Source organism: Lissotriton vulgaris, chromosome 8, assembly GCF_964263255.1.
Source record: "Lissotriton vulgaris chromosome 8, aLisVul1.2, whole genome shotgun sequence".
In the NCBI taxonomy this organism is placed as follows: Eukaryota; Metazoa; Chordata; class Amphibia; order Caudata; family Salamandridae; genus Lissotriton; species Lissotriton vulgaris.
Window position 1 is genome coordinate 103672458 of NC_141696.1, and position 16283 is coordinate 103688740.

A 16283-nucleotide genomic window follows, 5' to 3' on the forward strand; every position below is an offset into this window, starting at 1 on the left:
GAAATCGTATTGAAAACAGTCTTCATCTCTTTGGACCCTAGGCAGCTTAAAGCGTTGAGTCGCTCTATCCATAAGCTGGTGGAAGCTTGCAATGTCCACAGGAGGGGAATCCCCTGGCGTCACGGGAGGCGGGGACGGGGTCTGTATCTGGTAATCGTCCCACTCGGCCATATTACCATTGTCATCGTCATCATCCTAAACCTCACCATCCTCTCGCTCTGGGCGGACATCATCATCCTCATCAGCGATTCAGCATACACTGTAGTGTGTATCTGAACAGAAGTTTTAACTTGAGGAGATGGTGCTGCTGGTTGTGGCAGCGGAGCAGCAGCAGGAGCCGTAGCAGGCGCAGGTGCAGTTGACACCGGTGAACCCTGGTGAGATGGGGGGAAACGCCTGCTGTAATCTTCCAACATATGCTGGAGATTGGAGATGAGAGACAGAGGCAGTGTCGTTGTAGTAACTTGAATAGAACAGTCTTCTTCCTGAAAATATGGATCCTCGTGGTCATCCCCATAGTCCTGGCATTTAATACCCAACTTAGATGGGCTTCATGCCGCTCGAAAATGATGATCTACATCCTCCTCAGAACCAGAGTCCTGTTCAGAACCTGTGGCAAACAAGGGTGATGGAGGCTTCATGTCACTTGGAATAGAGATCTGGTCCACAGGCACCTGTCGACGCTGGTGCAAAGGGTCAACGATGGAAGAACCAGACCCTGATGAAGGAAGCGGCACCAGTGGCAATGAAGCCAAGGAGGACGAAATTGTCGTCAACAAAGTCGTTGTCAAAGTAGACGCTGACGACGGCATAGGCGTTGACGAAGTCGTCGATGAAGCTGCCGTCGACGGAGCACCCGTCGACGGAGTGGACGACGAAGAGGCACTCTTAACAACTTTCGTCTACGAAGATCTTACTGTCGACATAAGAGTCTTCTTTGATGACGAGGCGATAGGTATCGTCGACGAGACCGTTTTAAAGCTGAGGCATACCTTCGTCGACATGGATGACGTCGACGCAGCCGTCGTCGACGTGCCAGAAGCAGAAGTCGTCATCACTGTTGTAGTCAACGAGCCGGAGACGGCAGATTTCGTCGTCGGAACGATCATCGACGCGCCCGTCAACGATTTCACATGTTTTTTGGCGGAAACATGATGGGAAGAAGCCATAGACTCCTAAGAGTCAGATCTCCTGGGTGTGGGCATGGGCGTAGGCGTAGCAGGAGGAGGTGAAGATACCGCAGTAGCCTCTTTGAGTGACAGTTTCTTTTTCTTCAAAAAAGGAGAAGGCAATTCCTGCACACTGCTATGTTTTGAGGAGGCTTTAGAAGTTCCTGACACCAGGCTTTCTGCGTCAGAAAGAGCTCAATCTTTGTCTTTTAACCTTTGTAACCAGAGGAGGAGATGACCTTCCCTATCTTTAAGGGTCTTAGTGGAGAAGGTCCTACAGATCTTACATTTGCCTACCTCATAGTCCGGATAAAGACAGTAGATGCACTTCTTGTGGGGATCTTCAGAGTAGAGTCGCAACTTCCCCCAAGAAGAACAAGGTCTAAATTCTTACTTGAAGACATAGTAGAATTCACAGAAGTAGTAGAAAAAACTGAGCAGAGCTCAGGGAGACTCCCTTCACACGACGTGCGGTAGATAATCTGAGGGACTGAGCTCTGAGGAGAAGGTTCTGGAGGGGTGCTTGCACCTGATTGGCTGTAGTTTGGACTAACATAATGACAAGGATATGTTACAAGTGTTTTTTCTCTCTTGCCATGTATTCCTATGTAGGAATTATGACTTAGTATTTGCAACTATTTCTAGTGTGTATTTTATGTGTTATGTTTTTACATACATATGTTATTAGTATTTTATTGCTATTTTATTTACCGTGGGACACCCACTTCGACGACGGGGAATATTCAAGCATGTGAATCTATGAAAGACATCCTAATACTGGAGAAACTATATTTGTAGAAGCTGAGTTTGAAGAAAAATGATGGAGAATGTAGATGCCGTCTAAGTGTTTGGGACGAGTGAGCCTTGGAAGGGTTCACTGTCATCATCAAAGGACACTCGTGTTTTCAGAACCCCTACAGAGAGGAAGATATCTATGAGACTGTGTGTAATGTTTTCATACATGTATAGGTTTACGTTTGTTCTTTTGGGGTGGTGTGGTTTATATTGGTTTTGTTATAAAGGGGATAATGTGTTGGGTCTAGCTTGGAAGAATAAATATGAAATGTAGAATGAGGTATGGTATAAGGGTAGAATGGAATGTTGCAGTGCAGGGATTGAGTTATAGAGCACCTGCTTGTGTGTCAATTGCCCTGGCAGCTGTATATCTCTTTTTGGAATAAACTTACCTGATACACATTGACAGAGCCTAGCTATTTCTTCAGAGCTGGAACTTTTCATACCTATAATAGATTTACTTTTCTTGCTCATACTGAACAACTATATATTGAAGTAGGGGGGCGCTAGAGGGCGCGCGAGCTGAATGGCCGCACCTTAGTGAGGCTCCAGCAGCCTGGCATCACTATCCATCATTGATCCTTTTATTTCTGCTCCCACCCGCCTGAAAATCCCCACAGAGGAGCGGCAGGCAACACTGCACACTCGGTGCAAGTTTGGAGGCTCTACCTCCTTTGGTCACGAAGATAGCGCCGGCTGAATAGACGGCCGGGGTGCGTCCTACCACGGTGAAGCCCGGCGGCGGCTACAGGGACTACGCAAGCCCGGGGATCACCACGAGGCAAGCAGGCCTGCAGGGCATGCAGGACATGGGCGGGCAGCGCTGCTCGTCCCGGTAGCGGAGGCGGACGCTAGCTGACACTGGAGGAACTACCGGTGTACGTGTATTGATTGCGGCGCCTGGGGAGGATCTTGAGCGCCGCTGGCACTGCTTCACCCCTGCGGCCTCGGAACTACAGTTGCGACAGGCGCGAGCTCATAGCGCCGAATCGGCCTGCTACTGCCTCCATTAAGTGAGTTTCGAGCCCTGGACTGCCTGTGTTTCGTTTCCAAGAGTACCGGCCACGATATCTGTTGCTGCCATTACTCCAGGCCTGCGCTGTGGAGGCAGGCGCTACCCCAGGGCCAGTGATCCTGTGGTGGGCCTCGGGCACTACCTCTTGTCCTGTGCTGGGGAGCTTGAGGCGGCGCACTTGACTCGAGCGCCCGGAGCCCCGTTGAAGATACCAGCCCTGATCCATGCTTTACTTCCACGTGGATCTCCACAGTGGACGCCTACCGAATTTTCCCTTCTACCATTGAGGCACGTGCGGAGTGCCGAACCTACTGGATAGCACCAGATCAGCAGTGAGTAGCCCTCTTCACCTCACACTCCACCAGCCAAGGTGTGCATAGCGTTGGAACGCACCCCTTCTCCTTGCCGCCATGGGGAAACCGGATAACCGGCAGCCCAAGCTACAGTTTGAACCTGCAACACAAAAGAAAGCGACTAGACACACGGGCGACACCGTGCAACCCCGGAGTCCATCGGCCCACACAGCCCCGGACATTGCCACGATGCTGCAGGAGATGCACCAGGGCTTTGCCACTGTGGTTGACAAGGTGGATAGGAAATCCGCTAGAATGGACGGCATAGTCCAGAAGATGGATGTCCATGAAGAGCGCCTAACGGAGGTGGAGCGCCGAATATCCGAGAATGACGACACCACGGCGGCGCATACTTCACGACTTTCCAGAATGGATAATGTATTGTGGGTAATTGCCGCCAAAAATGAGGAGTTGGAAGCGAGAAGTCGATGGAACAACATCAGCGTCACGGGCATTCCAGAATCGACCAACACGGGGAAGATGGAGCTATACATCGAAAAGCTACTTACAGCAGCAGTGGGGGCGGAAGCTCTCTCGAACCAGTTTATTGTGGAGCGCGCTCACCGTTCGCTTGGTCCCCAGCCCAAGCCTGGCGCCCCGCCACGACCCATAATTGCGCGCCTGCTCAACTATCGAGATTGCGATGCGGCACTACGAGCGGCCCGGGCGAACCAAAACCTCACATACGATGGAGTGTCCTTCTCTATATATCTTGACTTTACCCCGGTGGTTCAAGAACAGCGGCGGAAGTTCCTTACTGTTAAGAGAAAACTTCGAGAACTGAACATTGATTATGCCCTTTTGTACCCGGCCAAATTGCGAGTAACCCACCAAGGCACGCAACATTTCTTTCTCAACCCCCAGCAAGTTGAAGACTATATTAAAACTTTGCCCAAACGAGGTAGGCGACCTGCGGATGCTGAAGGCCTACATGACTCTGGTTCTGAATGAATGATCAACGGCCCTGTGTTGTTCTAATTTTGCGGTCTACTGGATTATCATCGCTGTCTCACTGCATGGCGAAGGCTATCACTGTGTGCAGTGGTTACGACTGGCTCCTGGGGTGCCGTGGACGGGTGACGGACTGCAGGTGGTAATGTATGCCAGGCCCCCACCCCCCCTACTCCCTCTCCCCTCCGGAAAGAGACGCTAAGGGTGGACTTGCACAGAGCGGGAGGACTGGGGGTGGTCGGACGTGCACCTCTGATGACCCCTACTGGGTATACCCCAAGGACCTTGACTCTTTTCCTTTTGTTGTTCAATTGTTTTGGTTACTATGTGGGTGGGGGGTGGGCTTGGGATGCTGGCGAGTTGGGGAAGCTTCAGTGGGAGGGGGTTGGCGGGCGGGAGACTTTGCATAGTAGGACTGCAGCTGGCAAAGAGCGGCTCACTTTAGCGGAGCCGGGTGGATTAAGAGACCATGGTTGGTTGTTAGATGCTACTGGTATTTCTGTACGCCTTGTCCTTTCGTTGGGATTCATTGAAGAGGGGTGGGAGAGAGGTCGATTTGGGAGAACTGTTTGGTTTCGGTTCATAACATGTGCATTAGGTATCAAAGAATTGCTTCTACGTCTCTGTGGGGGACAGCTTGATTGTGGCAGGGAGGTGGGTGGGCCGGTTTTGCGGTGTATGCAATATCCGTGGCTAGGATATGTTGCTGGTGACAGGGGTGTTGCCTCTACGCTGAGACTCCTGTTCCCTCTGGGTGCTACCGGGCGGGCGAGACTTCAAAATGACCTGCTACTTGCTAATGGTGAATACGCCGTGCTGGATATATTGATCTTTACTTTATATATACCAAAGCATACATGGGGGACACACGCCTGAATGTGATCACCTGGAACGTGAGAGGACTGGGTGATCATCGGAAAAGGAGACAAATACTGGGTTACCTTGATCGCCATAAAGTTCATATTGCTTTCCTACAGGAAACGCATTTCGCGCCTCATAGATCGTACTCCTTTGGACAGAGGTGGGCCTCACATACAGTCTTCTCCTCATACTCCTCATATGCACGGGGCACGGCCATTCTGATCAAAAGGAATACACCTTTCCATCTAGCTGGCTCCAAGACAGACCCACAGGGGAGGTATTGCTCAATGTGGGGCAGGCTGGGGCGTATGGCTGTGGCGCTCGCCTGCTGTTATGGGCCTAACGTGGACGACCCGCAGTACTTTACTGATTTATGGGCGGCGATAGTGGGGACGGGACCTCAACACCTTATATGGGGGGGTGATTTCAATACAACCTTGAATCCCGTCTTGGATAGGTCACACCCCGCCCCCCATCATTATACTAGTGGAAGGGAAGTCCTCCGGGCGACCATAGATAGTAATAATCTCATAGATGCCTGGCGATCTCATTGCGGGGCAAGGGGCGAAGGTACGCATTTCACCGCGCAAGCTAGATCGTGGGCAAGACTTGATTACATACTCCTGACTTCACACCTCTACACGTCACTGGTTCACGCGACACACCTCCCCAGGACATATTCCGACCACTCCCCCGTATTTATCACACTGAACGGCTCTGAACTGGGCCCCCCGGTCACGGCATGGCGTATGCAACCCTCGATGCTGCTGGACTCGGAGTTCCAGTAAGAGCTTCTGGAAGAATGTTTAGACTTCTTTAAACGCAATAAAGACTCTGTCCAAGATGTGGAAACCATATGGGACGCCTTTAAGGCCACACTCTGAGGTCTCTGCATTTCGAAGGGCTCGGGGGTACTCAGGAGCATACTAAACAGATTGCAGTCTCTGGAATCTGACCTCAGACACGCAGAGGAGACCCTCCGAGTGAACCCTGGGAGCACTACCCTAGCTGAGATACGGGAGAAACTGTCGGAGTACTCTGACAAAGCTTCTAGGGAGGTGAAATTCAGGAACAAACACTGGGTGGCAAGAAGATATGGGGAGGGTGAGAGACCTGGGAAAGCGTTGGCGGCGACGGTTAAACTCATGCGTTCGCCGACTGTTGTACTCGAGTTAGAAACTGCTGAAGGGCTGGTGCTCAGAGACACTACACTAATCCTGAATGAATTTGTACGGCACTATAGTACGCTATACTCCTCCACCAGGACAGGCGAATTGACACTGGATGACTACCTGGCGGATGTGTCATTGGGGTGGCTGAGTGATTCACAAAGGGCCTTTCTGAGTGCCCCGTTCGAACTAGATGAGGTCAGGGAGGCTACCATGCACATGAAATCAGGTAGGGCCACCGGGCTGGATGGTATCCCTATTGAATTCTACAAGACGTTCATAGACTTCATGGCGCCGGTACTGCGCGAAGTCTATGAAGATGCGTTGGAGGTTGGCCACCTTCCTGCCTCCATGAGAATCGCGCTCATCACGTCTCTACTCAAACCGGGGAAGCCCGCTACTAATTGCGATTCATATAGACCCTTATCCTTGTTGAATTGCGACGTGAAGATTCTAGCTAAACTAATTGCGGCACGCATCAGCCTCTTACTGCCCGATCTGGTACTCCCGGACCAGTCCGGATTTGTCCCAGGTAGGGCGACATCGCACAACCTCCGCACCTTTTTCTCTGTCTATGACTCCGTCTCCGAAGACTTGCCAATGGCAGCCATTTTTTTAGATGCCACTAAGGCGTTTGACTCGCTCGAGTGGGATTATGTGTTCAAGGTACTCGAGCGGATGGGATTCCCGTCTATTTTTATCTCCTGGATCAGATTATTATATACGCGCCCAGTGGCCAGAGTTCTCATCAATGGGAGATTGTCTTCCGAATTCCCTGTCTCCAGGGGAACTAGGCAGGGCTGCCCCCTTTCCCCGCTCCTGTTTGCCATAGCCACAGAACCCCTCGCAGCTAAACTACGGCAACATCATCGAGATAGTGCATTACGATGTTTTCAGAGGCAGATACTCATTTCAATGTATGCCGATGATATTACACTCTATGTTCGCCACCCGGGTGAGAACCTGCATCCCATCCTTAGAGAGTTCATACGGTTCGGTGCTCTCTCTGGCGTCCAGATCAACTGGAACAAGTCGTGCATTTTCCCACTCACTGCCTCGACACACCAGTTTCCACTGGAGTTCCCGCTTGCTTGGTGCGAGGGAGACTTTAAGTACCTGGGTATACATGTAGAAAAGGATAGGGAGGCACTGATTCGCGCTAACTATGGCACGGTGATGGATAAGATTAGTGATAATATTTCCAGATGGATAACTCTTCCCCTGTCTATGGCTGGGAGGGCTTCGCTAGTCAAGATGGTGATACTCCCTCAGCTTTTGTATCTTTTTCTGAACATACCGTTTCATCCCGGGGCCTATTTCTTTTGGCTGCTGCGCTCGGAACTCCTTAAGCTGGTGTGGGGTGGGAAGGCACCTAGACTCAAATGGGAGGTCCTTATCAGACCCTACTCGCAGGGTGGGTTTGGGATTCCTGATTTCGAACTTTATTACCGGGCTGCCCAGGCTTACTTTGCCTATTTCTGGATCCGACAACCAAGATACATGCCCCAACTAGCGGCTGAACATTGGTTGGAACACCCGACGCCGATTGAAGGTGCGCTGTACTCCCCGGTGGAAGGCAGGGATAATACCCCAAACACGGTACTTAGCACTGTGACTGCGTGGAACAATATCACCTTGAGACTCGATTTGCAACTACTATATGCCCCACTATTGCCCTTGACTTATCACCCGCAGTTGCCGCTTTTGCAGGAAGCAGGCTTTCAAAAATTGTTGACGAAACTACTCGTTCGTACATGGGGGGACTTGTACCATGATGGTACCTTTCGTACCAAAGACCAGCTTTATGAAGGCATACAGCCGACACCATTAGAAGCATTTTACTATATTAGACTCTGACACGGGTTACAGGCAGTTACACCTAACTTCCTGCACGAACCTCCTGTACTTCTCCCACTGCAGAACCTACTACTACACGATAATCCCACCAAACTAGTGTCCACACTGTATAAATCGGTCCGTGCAAACATGACCTACACAGATTTGCCTGCCAGGACAAAGTGGGAACAGGACCTGGCCATGGCCCTTACTGATAGGCAGTGGGAATTCTGTTTACAACAAACTGAGCGCATATCATCTAGCAGTAGATATAGGATCATTCATTATAAGTTCATACATAGGTTGTATCACACACCGGCACGCCTATATAGATTCCAGCTGAGATCTACTGACTCTTGTGACAGATGTGGGGCTCCAGGGGCGGATTTCCTCCACCTTGCATGGGGATGTGCTCAGGTGTGCAACTATTGGGATCAGGTTTTCCAGGCCATCTCCAAAACGATACACATGACGGTAGATCCATCCCCGATGGTGGCATTACTGGGCTATGTTGAACCACTTCAGGCGGCCCATCGCAAATATGTGGCACTGGCCATGCTATTAGCCAAACGCAGGGTGGCCTGTAGGTGGGGGAGGGGAAGAGCACCCAAATTCAAGGATTGGATGCGAGACATGGTATATTGCCAAGAACAATTGCATACTTACTCCGAACAGCTGCCGCCCACCTCCAGACCCACTGATATATGGGCCCGCTGCACTGTTACCTAATAGCGGAATCCGCAGAGGATTCCAGTAATTGAGGTTGAGATGCTGGGACGTTGCTGTGTTCCTCCCGATTTCGTGGGGGATGGAATCGAGCTAGTCTAGTGTGGTCTCAGTAGCTGCAATCCTTGTTCCCCCTCCCCCCCTTTCCCCCCCGCATCATTTCCTGTGACCCACTCCTGCTCCTACAATGATACCCCGCCGGCTCGTTGCCATATACCTCAGAAGCGATGATTCCTCTGGTCATCTCTTGTGACGAGACACATTCTTCTGGCATTGGTGTGATTCCTGCTGTATGTCCGGCGCGCCCTACGCCGCCCACCGCTTTAGGTCCGCCTCCATGCTGGCGCACAAGCCCCCCCCCTCTGGTGATTGGGATACCGCACATGTTACAGTTAACAAAAAATGAAAAAAGCGAGACAAACTGATTTGGCCATGTTGAGTATGTACTTGTCACTAGGTTGATATGATGTCTGTACAGCGATGAGTGCAACAGCTTTATTATGTCTTTGATCATCCTGTTGTTGTGCACAGATAGCGGCCTGCCCCCGGGTTGTTGGCATGACGCTGTGTATCCCTGACAGTACTCAATAAATGTCTTGCACCAAAAAAAAACAACAACAAAAAACTATATATTGAAGTAGGAATTAAAACACTGAAGATTGAGAAGGCATTCTACCAGTGGATCAATTTGTTGTAGTTGATGATAACCTCTCTACTACTGCATTAGATATTGAAGCACTTGAAGGAGGTAGCAAAGAACAGAATCAAAAGCCACACTTTATATAATTAAATACAGCATGGATTTCCTCCATACTGATAAATACAGATTGGGTGATGTTTGTTAAGGATTTTAAGTCCTATGTTTACAAGAGACATAGGCATGTAATACCTTCCACGTAGATGGCTATTTGACATATCACATTCCTGCTATGCCATCTATGGCAGACACAGTAAAAGGCGGACAAGCAATTGTGGTTTTGCTTCTTTTACCAGGGAAAATATTGAGGACAAGGCTTGATTGACCATATTATCAGTTTTTGGGTCTACAAATGGAAGGGGGAACACAATTGATAGAAATTCATTTTTAAAATAATCAATTCAGCCATCAAAGCATTGATGTTATTACACTGCTAAAAGGGCATGGAACGCTATATATAAACTATAGATAGGGGCATTTATATCTTGTGGGCTTGGGATTTTAATGCACATTTATACCTTCGACCCCTATATAGACATGTAAGACAGTTGACACCCGTGGGGAGGATCAGTCTCATTTTAAATATAATGATATTGGAGAGGCATTAAATAATCTTTTTATCAAACTGAATGTTGTACTTGCTTATGATCAATGCCCTTCGTCACATCCCTCAATTGCCTCGATTGTAGGCAGAGGGCAACTAGTATAATCTGGTGACTGATAAATTGTCTCCATTTGTTTCTAATTTTTCTGTAATTCCAAATTGTGCTAGTGACCATAATCCGATTATTATTGTAAAATGTATGGTGCGGGCCTGTTAAAGTATTCGATGTAATAAAAGATGTCCAGATGGTTAGAAAGATTGGGAAAAGGATCATATAGAGGCGAGTGAAAAATAATGTGGCTTCTCTCAGACCTCATTATGTAGAATACAGCAGAATGTATAGTTTGCCTGGATGACAGTGCACGTAAAATTGTGATTACGTCCTCATTTTTTGTTATCTGTGGTACGCTTAAGGCTCTATTGAATGGTCTTAAGTCAGTGAAGAAGGATAAATATCTCGGTTGGTTTTACTTGCACATAAGAACACAAAAACGTAAGGGCTGCGTTAAATACAATACCCAGAGATAGATGGGGAATTCGAGGATGCAGACAAATTGCTAAATTTATGGAAAGCCAGCATTAGAGAGGAAATGTGGGAGAGTTTGGTACTAGTCAGTGAGAGGAAAGATAGCAGCTCCTTCTGGAAAATGATTAATTCTGTGTTTTTTATGAATCAATTGCTCCTTCTGCTGATGAATTGATTCCTGCTTTGAAGTGGATAAAGTATTTTAGTAATATTTATGATCAGTCACCATGGGAGAGTCCCGCTACTATAGACAGGGATTCCATTTTAGAATCTAGGTGCTGTTCCTGCTCGTTTGACTTCATTCATGTGTGCTCTGCTATTAAAAGGAGTAACATTGGTAAAGCCCCAGGCTGTGTACCGATGGAGAAGTACAAGGAGAATGTGGGTCTTTCGGCCCCCATTCAAACCAATGTTTTAATGGTGAAAGCCGAAAGCAATTTGCCATCTACAGGGTCTCAGTCCCTCATAATCCCAATCTTTAAGAAATGGAACAGAGCAGATATCAAATGCTACTGGACCTCTTTATTAGATCATACAGTAAAGATGATAAGAAGAATACTATTAGAAAGACTGCAATCTTGGGCAGAGGAAAACTCTATCCTGATAATGCTCAATTTGGTTTCTGAAAAAGACTGGGTACAGTAGAACAGTGTTTAAATTTGCATATTTTAATTAGAAAGTACCCTGTAGCCAGGAAGGGATTTGTTCATCAGGCCTTTTGGACCTTGACAGCTCATTTGACGGCGTTAACCACGCAAAGTAATGGGCCATTTTGAGATCATTCGGGTGGTCGAAGCTATAGTCCATTATTTCGGCGAAAAGGATATCAACACAACTGCTAAGGTCTGTTATGGTCCTTTAAAATGAAAAGGGGAGTTAGAAAGTGGTATGTGCTTGCTCCCTTTTCATTTACACATTAAATTTTTGATCTGGAGTAGTTCTTGGTTGCCAATTGTACCAATCTGCCACAGATTGGTTCTCGCCCATTCCCAGTTTTACCTCTATGCGGTTGACTATGTTTTAATAGCAAGTACAGCTGATAAACCACAAACATTAATTGATTCATTATTGCCTTTTATGGACCAACTGGAACGTAAAACTAATTTCAGTAAATCCTTCACAATGATTTCTGGAAAGGATGTTGCAATGTCTCGACCTCATATCATTCGTGTTGTCCAGATTACCAGATTATGTTCTTTTACGTACTTGAGGATCCAATTTTCTTGGTAAATTGGCGCATTTGAGGAACATCAGGAATCAGCAGTTTTGTAAATCAATAGAGGCAGATTTCAGATTTGCTGTTAAGCTGGGCTCCAACCCCCTCAAGGAGATACACACTATTTACAGCAGCCAGGCTCTTTCTGTTGCTAGTTTTGGCACAAGTCTGTGGAGCTATGTATTTGTGGTGCTCTACAAATAACAGAAAATGCCTTCCTAACAAGGCTACGGGCCTCCCCGCGCAGTTGCTCAATTTCAATTTGTCACAGGGAACTGGGCCTGGCCTATTTAGAGGACATGATTCAACTATGCCCTTTAATCTTGCGGCATTCAATGTGGTCCAAACCAAAGGCTACCTTTTATAGGGCTATATTGCGTGATCGTCTATCACTCGATTATGCCAATCATATCTTGTGAGTTGGACATATCAAAATATTATGTGGGATCTCTGGCAAACCAGAATTCTTTGTGGAGCCCAAAAAGATGACGACTTGTTAAAGGTCAAATAAAGTCCTTATTTAATCAAGTGTATGATGATGAACGGGAGATATGAAAAGGTAGGATTACCTTACACTTTTTGTTATTAATTAGGGATAGCAAAGAACCTCAAGGTGGTCATAAGCCCACAGCTATGATTCGGGCTTACATATGTTCAATTAAACATTCTTCACTTTTTGGTTGCTTTTCCAAAAAGTGGTCAGTGGTCATTGGATCTTTCTCTTTGCTCTTGTGATGGTTGCTCTGTTCTGGGTACCTTATATTTTATGGGTTTCTTTGTAAAAATATTTAATCTCTAAGGAAGCAATACCTGAGATGGCTTTTGACAAACATGAATTTTAGACAGTACAGACCTGTACTTGTATTCTTATAATAGTTACACTCTGTTACTATTTGCTCAGTGGGAGTACGTTTTGTACAACATGCTGTTAGAATTTGGAAACTACTCGTGTGTGTCTGACCACTGTCCTTTTTCCTGAGTGTTTATGGCATAATATGAACTGTTTTAGTGTCTGTGATTTTACTGTATATTGTTTTTTATGGATTGTTTTTTTAAAACAGTATAAAGAAGTGATTGAATGATTCATTGGTAGACATCATTCACCGGATGGATCCTTTAAGCCTAGGTTATATTAGTCATCTCTGGCAATAGTGATGACGCGTTCGTCTATGGCGCATCTATACTCCTGATCGATTATCCACTCCTGATGCATCAGATCCACATGCGTCAACGATGGAGTAAGAGCAATATTTTCCTTGATGTTTGAATCCCAACTTAGGACATGAAAATTGTGCAATAAGGCGAGGAACGTTTGGTCAAGGTATGTTGTGAATTATACCAGAAAGAAGTAGAAATACAGCTGGTGCAAATGCAGAAGATATTACACAATGGGCAGGGACCAGAGCAGCTGGGATGTTGTGAACCCCCCGTTTTAGCAGCTGCAGCGGGGGTGGAGTTCTTTATGGCCCTATTTTGTCTGCACCTTGACAGACAAAAGCTCACAAGTAACTCTATTAGGAAGAGAGAAAGATGGGTCAGAAAAGGCAGAGGGTGGCAGTTGAAAGGAAGGAAAGGTAAAAGAAAGGAAGGATCTGTGGATGAGTGGGTGAATGGATAGGTACGTGAAAGGATGGCTGGGGAAAGGGAGGATGGATGGACGGATGGATTTGTGGATGAATGCATGCATAGATGATGGATGTGCGAACGGGTTGATGGATGGAATGGTCAATGGATAGCTAGAATTGTGAACAACAGAATGAAGGATGGAAGAATGAATGAATGACACAATATAAAAGTGAAATAGTGGATATCAAAGGGTGGATGGAAAGTGAATGGAAAGGATGGATGGATAGATTCTTGGATGGAAGAGAAAAGGGAGCTTCTCCAGGGAGGCTCAGTAATTGGTTCCGTCACGGCTTTGATTTTAAGTGGGGGGTATTTTAATTTTCTGGCTACTCCCTTGCCCAACAAACAGGAACACAGACACATGCATACCTGGCATCTCAGGGGTGTTAGACAAGCCCCGCCTTGTTTCGTGCTTAAGAATGACCGCAAGCACTTCTCCTTCATAAGGCTTGAAATCCAAAGGCCCATACCTCTTGCAGGCAACCAGTCTATTTAAGATTAAAGCCCCTCAAGAGCTTAAATGGGCTACTTTCATGGATGGATGATGCTGGGTGCAGTGACATTTACAAGTGCAGTAGGAACAGAAATCAAGTGCACAGTAACTCCGCAAAACAGCAATAAAGGAAGTAGGAACAGCAAAGGAGTAGGAGGGGGGTAAACCAATGAATCAAAAGTGTTGTGTTTTTGTGATTTTTTTTAATTTGGGAACTACTATGCTCCAATTGTCTCCAATATTTTTTTTAAATCATTTTTATTATGCAAATAAGAAATAAAAATATTTATCCATTATGATATACGTATAAAGCAAATGCACTTTAACCCCTTCGCTACGGCGGCTATTCCGCCGCAGCGCTAAGGGGGCGGGGCGGCCGCGCGGCGGGTCCATGCTGGTGACGGAAACGCTCCGTCACCAGCCGCGGTTGAGCTGTGCTGATGACGGAGCGGTTCCGTCATGGCCCTGCCCGCTCAATAGAACGCCCAGCGCAGGCGCGGAATCCGCACCTCGCAGGCGCGTCGGGCGGGCCATGCGGAACCGCTCTGTCATCAGCACAGCGCCACCAAGGGCTGATGACGGAGCGGTTCCGTCATCAGCACGGAAAAGGTTAAAAAAAAGAAAATAAACAATTTCCTTACCAGAGCACCTGAAACTGATATCTCGCTGATGTAGAGCTTTATTTTATAGTAGCCTTATTTTTAACAGCAGTTTCGTTTCAGCACATTATTTCTAAAAGTGTGTTTGGGAGGGGTGTTCGTGTCCTGATTACCTACCAGCAATCTTCATTATTCAGAGTCCTAGTCTTTCTCATCACAGTCCTTGCATTGTGAGGTTAACATAGACAGGGTTTAGCTATTTTGACTTTAAAATAAACTTAAAAGGAAATATGTACACACTGTCCCTAAAATGAGACTGCACCCCCTGCCTAGAAGTCATAAAGAGACTCCACCTACCATACTTCCTGAAAAATTAAGTACCTCAGGGGCCCTGGGATTAAAAAAAAAACATGCATTGATGCAGGGTGCCCAGGACTGTGACCAGGAAGGGAGAACAGGAGGTGGCAGCTTGATTGAAGTGTAGCCCCAGGTAGCCCAAGTGCTGTGGGCTACCTTTACAGGTGACACTGTAGCGCATCACAAATGTGGTGTTGCCTAGGCATGTCGGGCCCCTGAGTCTAGGGCTGGGACTTCATCTGCCTGGGGAAATGTTTGTCATGGCTTCAGCAGACACCTCCAAGTGACGGCACCAGCCGTCAGCCAGATTCACTGCCTCAAGCTGCTTCTTCACCATCACACCCTCGCTGGCAGCGATGATCAGAATTTATTTAATATGTCAATAGTAAATAATACTTTAATAATCTCTATTGGTTTCATTAAAAAGCAGCAGAAACTAAAATGGGCAAAGCCGAGATCTCCTTAATGGCGAGCCGCCGCTGCTTTGCAAGTTTGCCTGAGTGTCGCTGAAAAGGGATGTATGTCATTACAACACATGCTTTTACAACGCATGCCATTACGACGCAACTTTTACAACGCAAGTCGTTACAACGACTTGCGTTGGGGGGCACTGGATAGTGAATAGTTTAATTTACTATTCCAACTCCAGTCCCCGTGGATAGTAGGGCAGGTGTTGGATAGTAATTAAACTATTCCCTATCCTAGAGCGCCCTCCAGCGCAATTCGTTGTAATGACTTGCGTTGTAAAAGTTTCGTCGTAATGGTAGTGCGTTGTAAAAGTTGCGTTGTAAAGGATGTTTCCCCTGAAAAGTCAAACCAGATGATTTTCTGTGGTTCAGACTGTCAGGCTCTTGACTCATGTCCAGGATATTGTTCCAAATGTTAGATTCTAATTCAGTGTTTCTAAAATCGAATGTTTATTGATTATTGTTTGAGAGTTTAAAACTGCTGTTCTGTCATGGTCACCTCGGACTCCCAAGAATCTTCTACTGTGATCTTTCTAACTCCTAAAATAGTTTTTCATCGTCTGGAACCCAGTGCATGTGTGTTTACTTACTCGCTCTACATAATTGTGACGTCCCCACTCCAGCAGCTGGAGAAGGGCCAGGTATCAGTCCCTGTGTGGCTAATGACCCCCGACACAGCTGATGGCAAACACAATAGCACTTGTGAGCATTGATAACTAGCATATATTTTTTCAATTATTTCCTGAGTTCTAATCAGAAAATGCCTAACAAATGTGTAACTTTTTGGCAAAATTACTTTAAAATGTTGCTGCAAAATTCGCAG

The 16283-nt window shown here is 46.9% G+C and overlaps 1 protein-coding gene across 1 annotated transcript in view; it reads right to left on the reverse strand.

The window, feature by feature from the left end:
- The window catches only part of LOC147693540 (short transient receptor potential channel 2-like), a 338081-nt gene that overhangs the window by 199654 nt on the left and 122144 nt on the right, over positions 1 to 16283 (reverse strand). The window lies entirely within an intron of this gene.